This window comes from Pollachius pollachius (assembly GCF_949987615.1).
Source record: "Pollachius pollachius genome assembly, chromosome: 8".
Taxonomy (NCBI): domain Eukaryota; kingdom Metazoa; phylum Chordata; class Actinopteri; order Gadiformes; family Gadidae; genus Pollachius; species Pollachius pollachius.
The window spans coordinates 17,560,205-17,577,774 of NC_136941.1; the positions used below are offsets into that span (position 1 = coordinate 17,560,205).

A 17,570-nucleotide genomic window follows, 5' to 3' on the forward strand; every position below is an offset into this window, starting at 1 on the left:
AGAACAAACCAATATTTGGCTGGATGTTTTCATGCAGTGTTGTTTGACCTCTAGAGCTGAGTGACTATTTGTGTCTTTTCTTTGCAAGATTTTGGTAAAAACTTTGTTTTGAAGATAAATTTAAATGGATAAAACTGGAAAATGTCATTGTCTGGAACAAACAAGTGTTAAGCCAGTGAAAAATATTTTTGTGAATAGGTCCCATCTTTAATCCATCTATTAACTCCTGCTATATTTAACCCTTTAAGATGTGTCACTTCATGTCACGCAATTGGAAAAGGTCAATGTCTGGAACAAAGAAGAGTTAAGCCAATGAAAAATAGTTTTGTGAATAGGTCCCATCTATAAACCCATCATTAACTCCTGCTATATTTAACTCTGTAGGAGGTGTCACCTCATGACCCGCGATCATTGCCAGGAGGCTTATGGAGTTGCTTTCGACATTTGATATTCCAATGACCTTTACAATGACATTTCCAAAGACAGTATGTCCTAGGAAACTTGTGCTGCCAGTTTATTATTTTATGGCACGCCTTTTCAATTTTTATTGCATTGTAGCTTCATTTCATTGGAGCACAAGAGGTGAAAGCAGAGCTTCATTGTAGTCCAACTCTCCATAAAACTATCTTAAAACAGGCAGACAGACTTTGTGCACAATTGTCTTAGTGGGTTTTATTGGTATTCAATTTAAGATCTATATGGAAGTAAACTGTATTTATTTTGCATGCTATATTATTTGCTTTAATTGACTTGTAACATGATCGATGTTTATCAACAACAGTAATTCAAATACAAGTAAATCAATAAACACTCCATTGAAATATCAATCTCTTTAAAGTGGCGATCCCATGAGGTATTCCTCTTCCTGGCCTTCCTCCTCCAGAATAACTAAACATTGCTTGCTATTTCTTCAACTAGAGCCACTTACTTTTCCAATTAGGCGTAGATATAAGTGAGCCACTCTATATATGAGAAGATTTGCTAACCAGTTTTATAACACAATCTGCTCAGTCAAGGATCTGAATCCAAATATTTGAGTGTTGTTGTTCAGGGATTCCCAAGACTGAAGTAAATCTTAGATAAACTCCACTTCAATTTCACTTAAATTAAACTATTTATTTTCATATTTTATATAATTGAAGCACTTGCCAGGAAACCCATTATAAATGCATGCGTCATATATTATCTTATCCACAGCGCAGCCCTTTCATTAGTGCAACTGTAAAACATATGCATGGTTTACATTACCCAACTACTTAATTACCCTAATCAAGATAAATCAGATAGGGAAGTTAATCATCAACGTAGTCGTAATGTATTGAAGGCATCTTGCACTTGACCGTGTGGGGTCAGGAGGCAAGCCTTTGTTCCTGAAACCTACTCCCGGTCGATAAATAACACTGCAGCACAGGCAGAGTGTCCAGAGTGTCCTCCAACATCAGTAAGTCTTTGCTCTGGTGTCTGGTGTAATATTTGTTCATCCATATAATAATCTGTTCTCTCATATTCATTTTTTGTAATTTTTTATTTATTGATTGCTGCTGATGGAGAAAAAATGATTGTGTGATGAGTTAGTCGTCAGCTTCTCCTGTTCTGGGAAATTATGTTTTGTGTTCAACCAACAGCTGATTGATATTAAAAAATGAATTAAATGTGGTTTTGGATGAGTGACGAATGCAAATTGTCTTCCCTGCAGGTGTCACCGTAACGAGAGGAAACCACAATCAGCCATGGCCAACCTAACCATCCTGTCTGGTAAGTTTCTCCTTTTGTCCATCAGTAAAATACCATACCTGTTGGAAATATTCATTCAATGTTCATCAAATATAACTCTCGTTTGTTTTTAGGATTGGTTCTTTTAATGTCTCTCCAAGTGGGTATGTCTCCAATTTCATACTCTTTTCTGAATTATGTCTTATAATTAGTTTAATATTATTTGTTTTCGCTCATACATACAGTAAATATACAGTCTATGCTAAGGTGACCATATTCCCCAAACAAAAAAAACGACCATTTGTAGTTTGGAGATCCATATATTGGCAGAAGGCCTATGTGCCCAAAGGCTTACTGTGTTAAAGGCTTTTACTGTGTTAAAGGCCAGCAAAAACATGCCAAGCAGCGGCCCGTATCGGGCTGAGGGTAGAAGGTTGACAGATACACCCAGGGGCTCACAGCCTGTCAAAGAGACACAAGACTCATGACCAACTGTTGAAAATATTTTTCATGAGCAAGCTGGAACCTTTTGGCATTTTTAAATCGATTGCATATTTAATAAATCTATTTAAAACTATCCCTGGGAAACGTGGACGTCTGGTCACCATAGTCTATGCATCATGTCCAAACATGTGTCGTGCTCTCTTTCCAACAGTGACGTCCACCAAACTGGTTTGCTACTTCACCAACTGGTCCCAGTATAGGCCGGGTGTGGGTAGATACCTGCCTGCTAACGTGGACCCCCACCTATGCACACATCTGATCTATGCCTTCTCCATCCTCAACCATGCCAACGAGCTTGTCACGTACGAATGGAACGACGAAGTCCTCTACAAGTCATTCAACGAACTCAAAAGAAGGTACATATACCAAGTTAATAACTACGCAGGGCTAACACTGAAAACAAACCACACTTTGGAAAAGAACATCTAAAATACAGACCACTTTGTTTTTCTCTGCATTAATTGAGCTATTTTCAAGCTTTCTAGATCTGCTAAAGTTAGATTGTAGAGATGGGGGTCGGGGGGGATCAGTTAATGTGAGGATCAGGCATCTTTGCTTCCACAATACTTGTATCGTCAGATTGACAAGACAAAACATAGATTCAATTATAGTGGAAGAAAAATTAATTTAATTTGCATTAAATACCTCTTCCGCCACATTCATTAAAGAAACTATACACCAGCAAACCTGCACTACAGTAACGTTAAACCCATACCACATAAAATACAAGATGGGAAAAAAACAATGTTTAGAGATTAGCTCTATTTACTGAATCATAATACATATGGTACCGGCACTCAGACTTGGGTTTTACCACATGATCATGTTTTACAAGGGTCCAGGGAGGGACATTGTTCACTGCTGACAAATTAAGGCAAATAGAAAATAAAGATATTATATTCTATGTTTTAGATGAACATTATTAGAAATGGTCTTCTCGTGTTTATTCAACAGCAACCCTAACCTGAAAACGTTATTGGCTGTTGGTGGCTGGAACTTTGGAACCTCACAGTAAGTAAAAAGTGAAAATATGAAGATGAATACTTTATATGCCACAGCCTGTTCTTTACACATGTCCTACTTCTTAATTTAGGTTCAGCATCATGGTGTCTACTGCTGACAACCGCCAGAGATTTATCCAGTCTTCCATCCATCTCTTGAGAACACATGGTTTTGATGGGCTGGACCTGGACTTTGAGTACCCTGGCTCACGGGGTAGCCCACCACAAGACAAGCAAAGGTTTACTCTGCTCTGCAAGGTCAGTCCATTACTCAAAGTCCAACTATTGATAAGCATGTCATCATTTATTACCCAATGATTATTAGGTGACCCAAATTAAGAATGGAGGTTAGACATTTATTGACTTATTATCATTATTATTTCTCATCATTATTACTATAATAAAAGTTATCATCATTATTATTTTTAAATTATTATTATTATTATTATTATTATTATTATTATTATTATTATTATTATTATTATTATTACTATTATTATATAAGTTATCATTATTATTCTCTTTATTATTTTTATCATCATACAAGTTATCTATTTTATTATTTTACAAATTATCAATTTATTTGCAACTCTAAAAGTGAATTCCTAATTCTTTCTTTGGTACAGGAGTTGCTTCATGCGTTTGAAAAAGAGGCAGTTGAGACCAGGAGGCCAAGGCTGCTGGTCACAGGCGCAGTGGCTGCTGGGAAGGAAACCATTGACAATGGTTTTGAGATTGCTGAGCTGTCCAAGTGAGTCTTGTTATGAAAGCAAGAGCCTTCAAACATTGCCCTCGTGAAAACATCTCAATATTATTATTCCAATTGGTCTCAAACTGTCCCATGTCTTTTTTCCATTTAGTATTCTAGATTTCATCAACGTTATGACCTATGACCTCCATGGAGCATGGGACCCCATGACCGGTCACAACAGTCCGCTGTACCGCAGCTCTTCTGACCACGGGATTCACATTTTCTTCAATGTGGTGAGTTTACAGCCACTCGGCCTTACAATCCGATAAGTCTCTTACGTTTTTGGTTCTGCTGTTAAATGTTCTCGTATGTGCAGGACTTTGCCATGAAGTACTGGAGAGACCAAGGAGCTTCAACTGACAAGCTGTTGCTCGGTATCGCCACCTATGGGCGGACGTTTCGCACGACCGGGCCAGCAGCAGGACTGGGGTCTCCAGCTAGCGGAGCGGCCTCGGCAGGCACCTACACCCGGGAGTCAGGGTTCTGGGCCTACTATGAGGTGTTGCTTCCGACCAGCGCAGCATTGCTCCACCTTCCTTCATGTTTTTGTTGCACCGTCACATCCCCCTTTCATTTTGTTTGGATGCTAGATTTGCACGTTCCTTGAAGGAGCAAAGGTTGGTTGGATCGATGAGCAGAAGGTGCCGTATGCCACCAAAGGAAACGAGTGGGTTGGATATGACAACAAGGAGAGCATTGAGATCAAGGTAAAACATGTGTGGAGTAGTATAACAATATTAAAATAACCAAAATGGGCATGAAAATGTGAATACTGTGCGGAAAGAACTGTTACAGTTTATAGTTTGTGAAATTGTTTTGGTTGTTTCTAGTTTTGGTTGTTTCACATATAAATGTAATGAATTGTACGGTTTATTTTCATTCCATAGGTGCAGTACCTCAAAACCAACAAGTATGCAGGAGCGTTCATTTGGGCTCTTGATCTAGATGATTTCTCAGGACAGTTCTGCAATCAGGGGAAAAATCCTCTGATTAGCCACCTCCGCGCTCTTCTGAATTCAGGTGAACACCCATCTCCACACTCCACCTACACACAAAACATTCAAAGCATCTCCGATAGAAGCTGACTGTTTCTTTCCTTGCCAGATGGGCCACTTCCCGTTCCCACTACAACGATAACAGTCCCGACAGTCCTGCCAGACGTCACTCACAGCAGCACCACCACCACCACCGCCGCCACCACCACCACCACTACCGCCCCGGTTCCCGGTGCTCCGTTCTGTGCAGGCAAGCCAGACGGCCTCTATAGCAATGATAAGGACGTCAACTCCTTCTACCAGTGCTCCCATGGGATAACTTATACACACAAGTGTCCAGCCAGCCTTGTTTTCAATAACATTTGCAAATGCTGTAATTGGGCATAGGAGTTAACATTGATTACTGATTTGGCTCAAACTCGCTTATTCAAGTGCAATTTTGAGTTTCAAATGCAAATTAAATGAACAATTATTTGAAGGTTGTGAGGGGAACACAATATTCTCTTGGTGGTGATTCGTGAATTCTGTGTATTTCGCCATTCAAATATGTCCCTCTTTTTGAAAACGTGTCTTAGCCTTTATTAAATACGATTTCAAATAAAGATTTCAAATAAAATTTTGCTCTGAGTTGTACTACTACACTGTTCTATTGACCCCTTTACCTGCTGTGATTCATTAAACATCATTTGAATACAAACACGGAGACAAGGACACACAGACACAGGCGTGCTCAATGTCTTTTATCCATGGAAAATGAATCAGTAACTTGTATTGTACAGCTTGTAGAAAGCCGGTCATGTATGTATTAAAGTCCAAGTCCAGAGATCTTTTCTCTATTGGGATATCTTGGCATTACCTGAATATACAACTGCCTGGCAGTCTTTAATATAGTATATGACCAGCTCCATTTAATTATTAGGTGATATATAAAAAAGGAAAGCTCAAAGTACGCTAGTTTCAATCATGTTCTTATCAATAATAAATGTGTTATGATAATTAAATTATTAAAAAATAAACTGCCTACCCTCCTATTAATTGATATGCATGTAGCTTTTTGTATTCTATTTTGGACAATGCTTCATAACAACAGTTGATCAGGGCTGAGTGATTGGCAATGATTCAATAACCAAGAGACAGGTCCTATGGGAGAAAATTATTTTGGCTTTAAGGAACTATGGGGAACACCTTGCCCATATGTTTGATACCAGTGCGGAAAGAGGCAGAGTTAACGGGGGCCCTGTTCCAGGGGATTCCCTTTGTCATTCAGAACACCTCCTGATAGTCTTCTGCTTGGACCCCTTATGGTTTTTAGCAGATCAGACATCACTAGGGTGACCGGCGACCACTGAGACAGTTATCCCTCTGTGGCCATTGACATCATCCTATTTCTCAGTTCACTTAGATGTTAAGGTTCAGTATAAAGCTTATGTATGTAAGGTAAATATTGTCACAATAAAGCTAAACCTTAGACGTTTATGTATAAGTGGCCTGGCTCGGGTCACCATGAGAGGGGGAGACGAGGAGGGTGTCCAAAAGGAAGAAAAGCCCTCCTGCGGTCTCCCTGTCTCGTGGTACTTGCTCTAACTTAGAGGTTAGAGTTAACGAGTCAATACTCCAGTTAGAGTCAGACACTGCCAGCTTTATGAATGCATACCACAGGCACATACAATGGTATTGTTGTGATTTTTTTGAATGCATGTTTTATTGTTTCAACAGAGTTGGTTACACAAGGCTCATCCCTTAAACACATGTGCTAAGTCATGTCTGTTTAAGATCAGGTTAATGAACAAGGTGACAAGTGGGCTTTAATCCCAGAGTATTTCTCTACCTCACATAGGCTATAACTGTATTGTTTAATATGCAACTTCTTCACAATGTAATGATTGAAATGTTTAAAATGTAAATTCTTCACAATGTAATGATTGAGATGTTTAAGATGTAACTTCTTCACACTGTAATGATTGAGAGGTTTAAGATGTAACTTCTTTACACTGTAATGATTGAGATGTTTAAGATGTAACTTCTTTACACTGTAATGATTAAGATGTTCATGATGTAACTTATTTTTACTGCGATGTTGATATGTCTTTGCATTTTAATATAATGGGATTACAGGGTGTGAAGATAAGTGTATGCTAAGTAAATGGGGAACACGAGTGGGAGACACAAGAGGAGTCTAATGTGGTTCCGGAAGTAAAAAATCCCATTCATTTTCTCCATTGAGGTTTTATAACAAAATAACAGCCATTATGTCGAAACCATCAAAAGTATACTTACCACGCGCCTTTATAATGTGAATCTATGGTATATGTTCCTGTAGAAGCCATAAGTTAAACGGGCAACATCTAGTTTGGGAAAAAACGGTTCCTGCTTCGGTTGATGCAGGCACTCTACTGCTTTACTTTTTCACATGGGCACTTGGCTTTATCCTCTCTTTAACTCTATATAGTCTCACATCTAACATACAGAGACATTCGCCGTATCCACTCACACACAAACCATATCCTTGCATGTAAACATTAACCCTAGACATTTGTTTTTCCCCTTGTTTTGTATCATTTCAAATAAATTACCTTTTTGATATAATATAAAAAATGTAAATCTGTTTGACTCCATTTATTGTTTGATGGTGTACGAGTCCACCATTACATAATTTGGGTTAGCAGGGAAGATGGCAACTTGTTCTCTTGGAGGACTTCAAGAACTTTCTCCCTGAAGCTGTCACTGTGCCCCTGAACGAACAGGAGGCGCAAAAGCTGGATGCAGACAAGCTGGATCCGTTCTTGCAGACAAGCTTGTGCTTGAGCATAAGCGTGTTCCTAGTAGCGGTTGGGTAAGCCAACATAACAGAACATGACATCCTCCTAAGAGGCAACCACAATCTGGAGGTGGAAATGAACCTCCGCGCTCATCCCCCCCTTTACTCTAGCCGTCCTCCCACTAACAGAGCAGAGGTCACTTGCAACTATTGTAAGAAGGTAGGCCATATGAAATATGACTGGAGCTTCGTAAGAGAAAAGGCAATGCGAAAGGTTATGGCCTGGTGGCTTCTTGGGGAAATGCCCTGCCTTCTTTGAATGATGCATTGAATGTTGTGCCTGAGGTTGCTACTGAGGTGGATGAATGTTCAATTTACTCTCCCTTTGTCACCAAAGGCTCTGTGTCTTTGCCTGATGGGCAATGCAGTGGGCCAGTACGCATAATGAGAGACAATGAGGCGGCATTTATGCGATCTGGTATTTTTGACTCTGTCTGACAGTCCTTCCACTGGAACATGTTCTAATCAGGGAATTCTAAATGACATATTTTCGGGGGGGACCGCATTCCATTCAGACATAATGCCACTCCGACATTGACGTCTAATTGTCGTAGCGGCGGCACTTCCATTGTTTTCAAAAAAATAAAATTTCTGTTTCCATGGTGGGAGTGGCGGTACTTTGCTTTTATCAGTGTACTTTCATTAATTAATATGATTTTTTCTCAGTTGCATAGTGTCCTACACTGAAATTCGTAATTGGTGATTGGGACAGTCCCGATTTTGAGTTGCGTTTTCCGAGTCCCAGCAAAAGCCTGTCGGGACGCTATGTCCTGGTTTCCACCATCCACTATGAAATGTCCCCTTTTGTCCGCGATTACATAGCCAACGTGGTCTTATTATAGCCCGATCATTAACTTTAAAACACATAGAAAGATTAAAGCATCCAGCATGTGATTTCAACAATGTGAGAGGGCATACGCAACAGGGATAATCGCACAGTGGAATGCTGCGCGATTTAATCTGCACAGTGGACAGCGCTCGTCCACTTGGCGGACGAGCGCTGGCCGGAGATGTTCGATCATTTCAGAAGCAGAGAGATTACAAAACAAAAATAAATGTATAATTTGCCGTGTGCTGCCTGGCACTAATGCTCCCGTTGAACTGATCTTTATTCCATCATGAACAATACTTGAACTGACGAGATGAACCGCACCATTCCCACCTTAAAGGCGTTGCTTATCACACGGGCCAATTATGATGACACCTGTCCGCAATTCCACAGCAGCAGGCTGTCAGCAAACAAATCGATTTTGGAGCAAATTCACTCCTACAAATATGTGTAGGCTTATTTGAAGAGCGTTTGTCTCTGTGTTGAGGTCATGTTTTCGGAGCTCTATGAGGTTGACGTCTTAAACACACGCACGCACACACACAGACAGACAGACAGACAGACAGACAGACAGACAGACAGACAGACAGACAGACAGACAGACAGACAGACAGACAGACAGACACACACACACACACACACACACACACACAGATCCGGCCCGCAAGGGAATATTTACTTGCCCTTTAAGTGGAAACCTAAAGAAAAAAAGTCGGGGGATATTGTTTAACAGTCTATGTTTAACGGATTTCCCTTCTATGGGCAAAAACTGTTGGTTTATTTTTATTGATCCCCTTCGAGAATTTGTGTGGAAAGGGGTGGGGTGGGCTATATTCTCACCTTTGTCCTGAAGTCGGCGCCACTGATTGATAGACTGTCGGAATGGCGGTACTAAAAGGTGTCGGAATGGGGGCATGTCGAAATGGCGGCATTGTCGGAATGGCGGCATGTCGGACTGGCGGCATGTTGGACTGGCAGCATGTCTGAAAGCAGAATATAACCCTTTTCGGGTGCCTTTGCATAGACTTCGTCTCTCTTCAAGACTGGTCAAAGGTGAATCTCTCCCTCTCTTCATTCATCTTGGCAACGACCTGGCTGGCGGGAAGGTCTGGGGTAACACAGAGGCCGTCTTGCCACCGATTGTTTTGTCTAATTTGTTGCCTGAAGTAAGCCTGTAAAAGTAGTCCCTCCTTTTGAGGTGAATAATGATGAGTCAGCATCCACTATTTTGACTATGAATGAGCTTGAGAGCTGTTCTTTGCCTGTTTTGTTCAAGGTTTCACGTGAAGAACTGATTAGAGAACAGTCAGTTGACTCTTCTCTTAAGCCTTACTTTCTTTCAGCTTCTCAAACCGTAGGATGATTCCTCCTACTTTGTGCAAGATGGTTTGTTGTGTAGAAGGTTTTTGTAACAAGAGACTTTTTCCAACACTTTTGTACAGTTAGTGGTTCCTTGTAAGTTCAGGAAAGCTGTGCTAAACCTTGCGCACAATGATCTAGCTGGACACACTGGGGGGCAGAAGACTTGTGAAAGGATTGTGCATCAGTTCTTTTGGCCTAAGTAAAGGAAAGATGTTTCAGTTTATGTAAAATCATGTCATGTGCCAAATAACCTATCCAAAAGCACCTGTCACACCATTACAGCAGTGTGTAATGGTGCCCTGCGGTGTCTCATCCTTTTGAACACCTCACAGTTGATTGTGTGGGTCCATTGCCTTGCGCTAAGGCAGGACATACTTTGCTTCTGACAGCGATGTGTAAATTTACACGCTATCCTGCAGCGTATCCACTGAGGGAAATTACGACTAGGTCTGTGTTGAAGGCTCTTGCTAAATTCATGACAACTTTTGGAATTCCAAATGTCCTTCAAAGTGACTGAGGGTCTTATTTTCTTTTGGTTGGTTTATTTGTTTGTTTGAGGTTTTAAGCAAACCTCTCTTTTTAGCATGGGAAGTGTGACAACCCCCTTTATCCCCTTTTGGTCGTAGCTGCCACTACAAGGGCAGGGCTAGGCCTCAGAGACATAATGACTTAATTGACCACACCTGAGCACCGAGGGTGAGGTTATATAAGCAGGTTTTCACTCTCCTTCAGTGGGGTACCCTTTCGGTTGATGCAGGCACTCGTATTTAAAGATTATCCCTAGACATTTGTTTTGTACCAATTCAAATAGATTACCTTTTTGATTCAAAATTGAATTCAGTTTGACTCCCTTTATTATGTGATGGTGTACGAGTCCACCGTTACAATATATAAACACACATACAGAATCCCATTCACAAATATATATACCGAGTTTAAACAGTACTTTACTTTACCTTTCTTGTTGAAGTTATTTATTTTGTTTAATTTATTATTGATGCTTTTTATTTAAACGTTATTTTTTTATTACATACATTGAACATTCAACAAATAAGTTATAATACAGCATCAAGTCTGATGAATGTCAAAAGTTCATCTACTTTGATTACTGAACTCATCAACACAGTTCAATGGTAAACTATGTTTTTTCATGTTATTGTTGTTCAAGTCTCTTCATCTAGACTAGGGTGCTACTTCACCAACTGGTCCCAGTACAGACCTGGTGCTGGGAAGTTCCTTCCTTCTGATGTAGACCCCAATCTGTGCACGCACCTGATTTATGCCTTTGCTGGTATAAACAATGCTAACGTGATCCCTACTGTTGAATGGATTGACGAGGTGCTCTACAAATCCTTCAACAAGCTCAAAGAAAGGTGAGCTTCACTTCCAGGACAATCAGGAATTTAGATTTTCACACCAAACACAACCGCCTACTTATTTGTGTGTTTGTTTAGGAATCCCCTCTTGAAGACACTGGTGGCCGTTGGAGGATGGAATTTCGGCTCAGCAAAGTGAGATGGTTTATATTTATTACCATGTGTATCATTTCAGTTCTTTAAGAGCAAGCTTCTCTTCCGACTTCAGAGCACAATTTCTCATATTTGTTCAACAGGTTTACAAAGATGGTGGCGACGCCCGCCAGTAGAGGCACGTTCATCCAGTCCTCCATCAGCATGCTGAGACTACACGGGTTTGATGGACTGGATCTAGACTAGGGATCTAGATCTAGGGAATACCCTGGAGCGAGGGGAAGCCCCGCGGAGGACAAGCACAGGTTTACACTGCTCTGCAAGGTTAGATCCAACGCACCTTATGGGTAACCTCCTCCCAAGGGGGTCACATTCACATATTTAACCAAGAAACTAGAATGTAGAGCAGACACACACTGCACACACATGCGCGCGGACGCAGACGTTGAAAGACAACGGCAAGGTCGATCCGGTATCCCGCACTGTCTTGCGATATTGATATCCCCCCCTCCCCCCTTCCGTCTGTTTTAACGGCCCCTCCGTCGACAAACTCCCAGGTTAGACATTCTGTGTATAGACTGTAGAAATGCGATAAAAGAAGTGAATAGACAATTTCTCACGTCGACAAGGCAACAGCAGGTCGCTCATTTTATCATATAAAAACCGTTAAATTTAAACATTGCGCCGACCGGCATATCAACACACAGTCACGTGATCTGAAAGAGACAGCGTCCCTATAACTCAGAGTGAAAACATGTCAATAACACAGTATGGTGAATTATGTCTATAGAGTTCACCACAAGACTACCCTTTGTTGCTAAAATGTAATATCACTCTCCTCCTTGAGCCTCCCCAAATGTCTTTACACTTTGTTGCTCAAACTTAATATTACTTTTCCTCGTTGACCCTCCTAAAAGGTCTTACCATATTGATATCCCCCCTCCCCCTGCCGACTATTTAAGTTGTTTTATTTTTCTAATGTTTTGTGTGTATGCTATGTGTGACTATAGGCTACTGCTGTCTGTCTTGGCCAGGTCACTTGAAGAGATGTTTAATCAAAATGACGTATTCTTATGGCAAAAATAGTAAAATAAAGATCTTAAACTCTCACGTCAGGTAGCCAATGTACAACCCGCAATCTTGCCCTGGCACCCCCCTTCTCCCTCTCCCCCTCCCCACACAAGCCCGTGCTTTATTTCACTATAGTTAGGTAGGTTGCTGCCTTAGTGGTTACACTTAGTTTCATTCACTAAAGTGCTTCTGTAAATGAACACAATTTTCAGCTGTTTGTTATTATTATGTTAAACTAACCAATAGTAGTTGACATGCATATTTTAAATGTCAATGCACTTTGAGCCCTGAATAACAGTCAAAGCTTTTGAATAATTGATTTGCATGTATAGTATACTACACTTTCCATTGAACAATTACCCCTTTAACCCATAAATTGACTCATTTTATAATGTAATCAAATGCTCACACACAAGCTGCTTTCAGACACGAGTAATTGTGTGATATTCTTCTGCTATTCTCCTGACGGGCCATAAGTGTGAACAACATATCCTGACATTTGTACCCTGAAAATCTCCTGATTAATACTACCCCTGAGGTAGTATTTGCATTTTTATATGTGAATGAGGAGTAGAAAGTCGCTATTCCTCACAACACTTGAGTGTGTGTGTTGAGGACACTTCTGTATGTCATTGACTGGCCCCCTAAATTATAATCAGCCTGTTGCCTTTTTTCCGCTGATTGGTTAAAGAGGCTTGGTTCCACTCCCTGTTTTCTATGTTATACACAGAAATCAACTTCATTTGTCGTTTTCGAATTTGTGGATGCAACAGAATATATAATGGTTCATTTTAGAAACATTTAGGATGATCACGATGAGCTCTGCTCCTTCTGCCTCCATTTTGTCTATGGTCAAATCGAAACAAACTAGTTACAGGGGCCACACTTAACCCGCCTCTTGCGAACTTAGACCCTACGTCATATCCCGCCCCTTGCAAGCCCACCCCGCTAAACCCCCCGTTGTGACTACAGATGTCTAAACGACATTGATGTCTGCAAATAAAGCATCAAGTGTGAATCACCCTCAGGGTCGAACTCCTGATATACAAATGCGGCAAAAATGTGTGAAAATGGCTCATAAGTATAAAATGATTATGCTTGCTCCATAACGTAAGGAGAAAACTATTATGCTTGCTTCATTAAGTAATAGGTGAACCAAAATGTTATACGTTGTAACATTATACGCAAATTGTTATTATATTATGTGCTCAGAAATGTGTTACATTATCGACTGGGGTTTTAACATTCTAGCTATGAGTTTAATTACAACTTGAGTCTGAGCGCGCCCAGAAACCCGGCCGTGTGTGTGGAGCCCCGTTAATATGGCTACAGCCGAGCTGCTTCCTACATATCCGGTGAACTTCAGGTAGAAGCTAAATGCTATCGTAAACGACATTTTCTACACATCTACACAAAATTGTCAGATGAAAGCTGGGACTCCAAGGAGACTGACGGCATAATATAAAACGGTATCTTATCATTTTGTGAGCTTATATCGGTTATCTATGTGTGAAAGAATAACGTAAATAACACTTTCCTGGTTACTAGAAATGATGACCCCCACCCCACTCAAAACACACACAGACACACACAAGACTGTAACCCACACACACACACACACACACACACACACACACACACACACACACACACACACACACACACACACACACACACACACACACACACACACACACACACACACACACACACACACACACACACACACACACACACACACACACACACACACATGAATGTAACACTGACTTGATTCAACCATTTCAAACTTTTCCAGAAATGCTCATTGCTTTATTTACGGTTCAAAATGTGCTTTATTAAAACATATTTTCAACCTCACATTGCACTACAGAGCTCACCGAATTTTCAGCAGAAAATGCATTTTCTAGTTTTTATTTATTCTCCTTGTCTAGGTTGTTGTTATTCTTGCCTGGGCCTTATTGGCTTACTGGCTTACACACCTCATAGGAAAAGGCGTTGCGGTAGACTGGGATAACGCCACATCCTCTATCCACCTAGCATTTTTTTTTCCAGATCAAACATTAACAGTTTCTTATTTACAATATTGATCTGGTCCAAGAGGCCCCACCAGGAATAAAGGTACAAATAACAAATACACAGGCATAACTCATTTAGACAAATATAAAACGGATATACAAATGCACAGCCTATGTACAGAAAGAAATTTGAAAACACAAATGCACTAAAACTAGTCAGGGGATGGCCGCAAAGGTCTGGACAGGGTGTAATAAATAAGAGACAGCATAAAAATGAAAGGGTTGTATGTGTGTGTGTGTGTGTGTGTGTGTGTGTGTGTGTGTGTGTGTGCGCGCATGTGGGTGCGTGTGCGAGCATGCGTGCATGTGTGTGTGTGTATGCGAGCAGATGCGTGTGTTTGGGTGAAAAAATAAAAAAATTAAGATGTGTCAATGTTATATTGTATGTGAAGGGTGTATGCAAGTGAGAAACGGTGGAATCAACAGGAGCAGGGGGGGTCTACTAAGACAGTTAAGTTTCTGCTTGAAGGCAGACTGTGATATGAAAGCTGTAAGTTTGAGGATGTCTTGAATGTTGTTCCAGTCAAAAGCTGGGGCAAAATGAAAGGAGTTTCGGCCGAAGGTAGTCCTGGTGAGTGGGTTGATGAGTTTGATAAGCTCAGATGATCTTGTGCGGTAAGTGCTTCTAGAGAGATGGAGAAGGGAGGAAAGGTAAGACAGAGTCTTGCCCAGGAGTGTCTTATAAATAAACTGGAGCCAATGTCGGAGTCGGCGGGTTTGGAGGGAGGGCCAGTCCACCAGTTTGAGAAGTTGGTGTGTATTAAAGGGAGCATTAGTGGCAAAGCGGATGGCTGAATGGTGAAGAACGTCCAGTTTGTGTAGCACTGTTTTTTTTTGTCCCACTCTGATAAGATGTTTATTTCAATCATGTAAAAAAGTGCTTTGGTTTGTTCAGGAACTAATGAAGGCTTATGAAGAAGAGGCCACGGCCACAGGCCGTCCCAGACTGATGCTTACTGCTGCTGTAGCTGCTGGGAAAGATACAATTGATGGTGGATATGAGATAACAGAGATCTCAAAGTATAAACCCTGTATTTTCCTTAAAGATAATTCTCCTTGAAAGAGAATGTGTGTGGCGAAATTAAAGGGTCATTTTCTTTTATTTTTCAGGTACTTGGACTTCATCAACGTTATGACCTATGACTTTCATACTAGTGGGGAGAACAAAGTAGCACATCAAAGCCCGCTGTACAAGGGGACGCATGAGACGGGACAAGATGCTCAGTTCAACACAGTAAGTGTAACATTGACTGAATACATGTATCCCTGCACTTTGACGCATCCTCACTATCTCTAAGCCGGGTTTGTTTCTCTCGGACAGGACTTTGCCATGAAGTACTGGCGGGACCAGGGAGCCCCTGCAGCCAAACTGAATTTGGGTCTGGCTGCCTACGGCCGAGCCTTCCACCTGTCGTCCCCACTCAGTGAGTCTGGAGCCCCAGCCACCAGTTGCAAGGGCTGCAGGCCCTTACACAAGAGAGGCTGGCTTCTGGTCTTACTATGAGGTACAGTTGGATGGATAGGATATCCAACCAGGAAACAAAGCATTTCCTGTGGATGCAGTGTATACAACCTACATGCTTGGAAAAGTGTTTGGTATGACGTTCCTCGCTATACGCTTGACTCGTGGTTGTTCTTCTTTTAGATTTGCACTTTAATTCAGCAAGGTGCCGTCCATTGGCTAGACGATCAGCAGGTTCCCTATGCCACCAAAGGAGCTGAATGGGTCGGATATGACAACAAGGACAGCTTCAGGAACAAAGTAATGATCTGTTAAATCTATCTATTATCTACTATTTAAAGTAGTGTAACAATATTTAAATATCCAAAATGGGAATGACAATATTAAAACTGTTTATTTTTATTCCATAGGTAGAGTACCTCAAAACCAACCACTATGGAGGAGCGTTCATTTGGGCTCTGGATCTAGATGATTTCTCAGGACAGTTCTGCAATCAGGGGAAATACCCTCTGATTAGCCAACTCCACACTCTGAATTCAGGTGAACACCCATCTCCACACTCCACCTTCACACACAAAACATTCCAAAAATCTCAGATTGGAGTTGACGGTTCCTTTTCTTGCCAGATGGGCCACTTCCCGTTCCCACTACAGCGATAACAGTCCCGACTTCAGAGCCACACGTCACTCACATCAGCACCACCGCTAGCCCCATCGGTAACGCCTCGCCTACGTCTACGGCTGCTGCCCCCACCACCACCACCACCACCACCACCACCACCACCACCACAACCATCACCACCACCGCCACAACCACCACCACCACCACCACCTCCACCACCCCCTCCACCACCGCCACCTCCACCACCACCACCTCCACCACCGTCACCACCACCACCTCCACCACCCCCTCCACCACCACCACCACCGCCACAACCACCACCACCGCCACCACCACCGCCACCACCACCGCCACCACCACCGCCGCCACCACCACCGCCACCTCCACCACCCCCTCCACCACCGCCACCACCACCACCTCCACCACCACCACCACCGCCACAACCACCACCACCACCACCACCTCCACCACCACCTCCACCACCGCCCCCTCCACCACCACCACCACCACCGCCACCACCACCGCCGCCACCACCACCGCCACCTCCACCACCCCCACCACCACCTCCACCACCACCACCACCGCCACAACCACCACCACCACCACCACCTCCACCACCACCTCCACCACCACCCCCTCCACCACCACCACCACCACCACCCCCTCCACCACCGCCACCTCCACCACCACCACCGCCCCCATCGCCACCCCCACCTCCTCCGCCCTAGGTTTTCAAATAAAGATTTCAAATACATTTTTACTTTGAGTTGTACTACTGAAACACTGTTCTATTGACCCCTTTACCTGCTGTGATTCAATAAACATCATACTTTAAAATACAAACGTGAGACAAGGACACACAGAAACATGCAAGCTCAATGTGTTTTATCCATGGA

At 42.1% G+C, this 17,570-nt stretch overlaps 1 pseudogene across 1 annotated transcript; it reads left to right on the forward strand.

The window, feature by feature from the left end:
* The first annotated feature begins 1,730 nt into the window (after positions 1 to 1,730).
* On the forward strand, positions 1,731 to 16,712 carry LOC307079871 (acidic mammalian chitinase-like; annotated as a pseudogene). Its single transcript has 19 exons — positions 1,731 to 1,755; positions 2,369 to 2,573; positions 3,172 to 3,228; positions 3,311 to 3,476; positions 3,845 to 3,969; positions 4,079 to 4,202; positions 4,286 to 4,468; positions 4,560 to 4,676; positions 4,857 to 4,989; positions 5,074 to 5,266; positions 10,600 to 10,613; positions 11,142 to 11,346; positions 11,428 to 11,484; positions 11,586 to 11,766; positions 15,487 to 15,611; positions 15,702 to 15,825; positions 15,913 to 16,096; positions 16,237 to 16,353; positions 16,464 to 16,712. The product of its transcript is annotated as an acidic mammalian chitinase-like (transcript).
* The last annotated feature ends 858 nt before the right edge of the window (positions 16,713 to 17,570 follow it).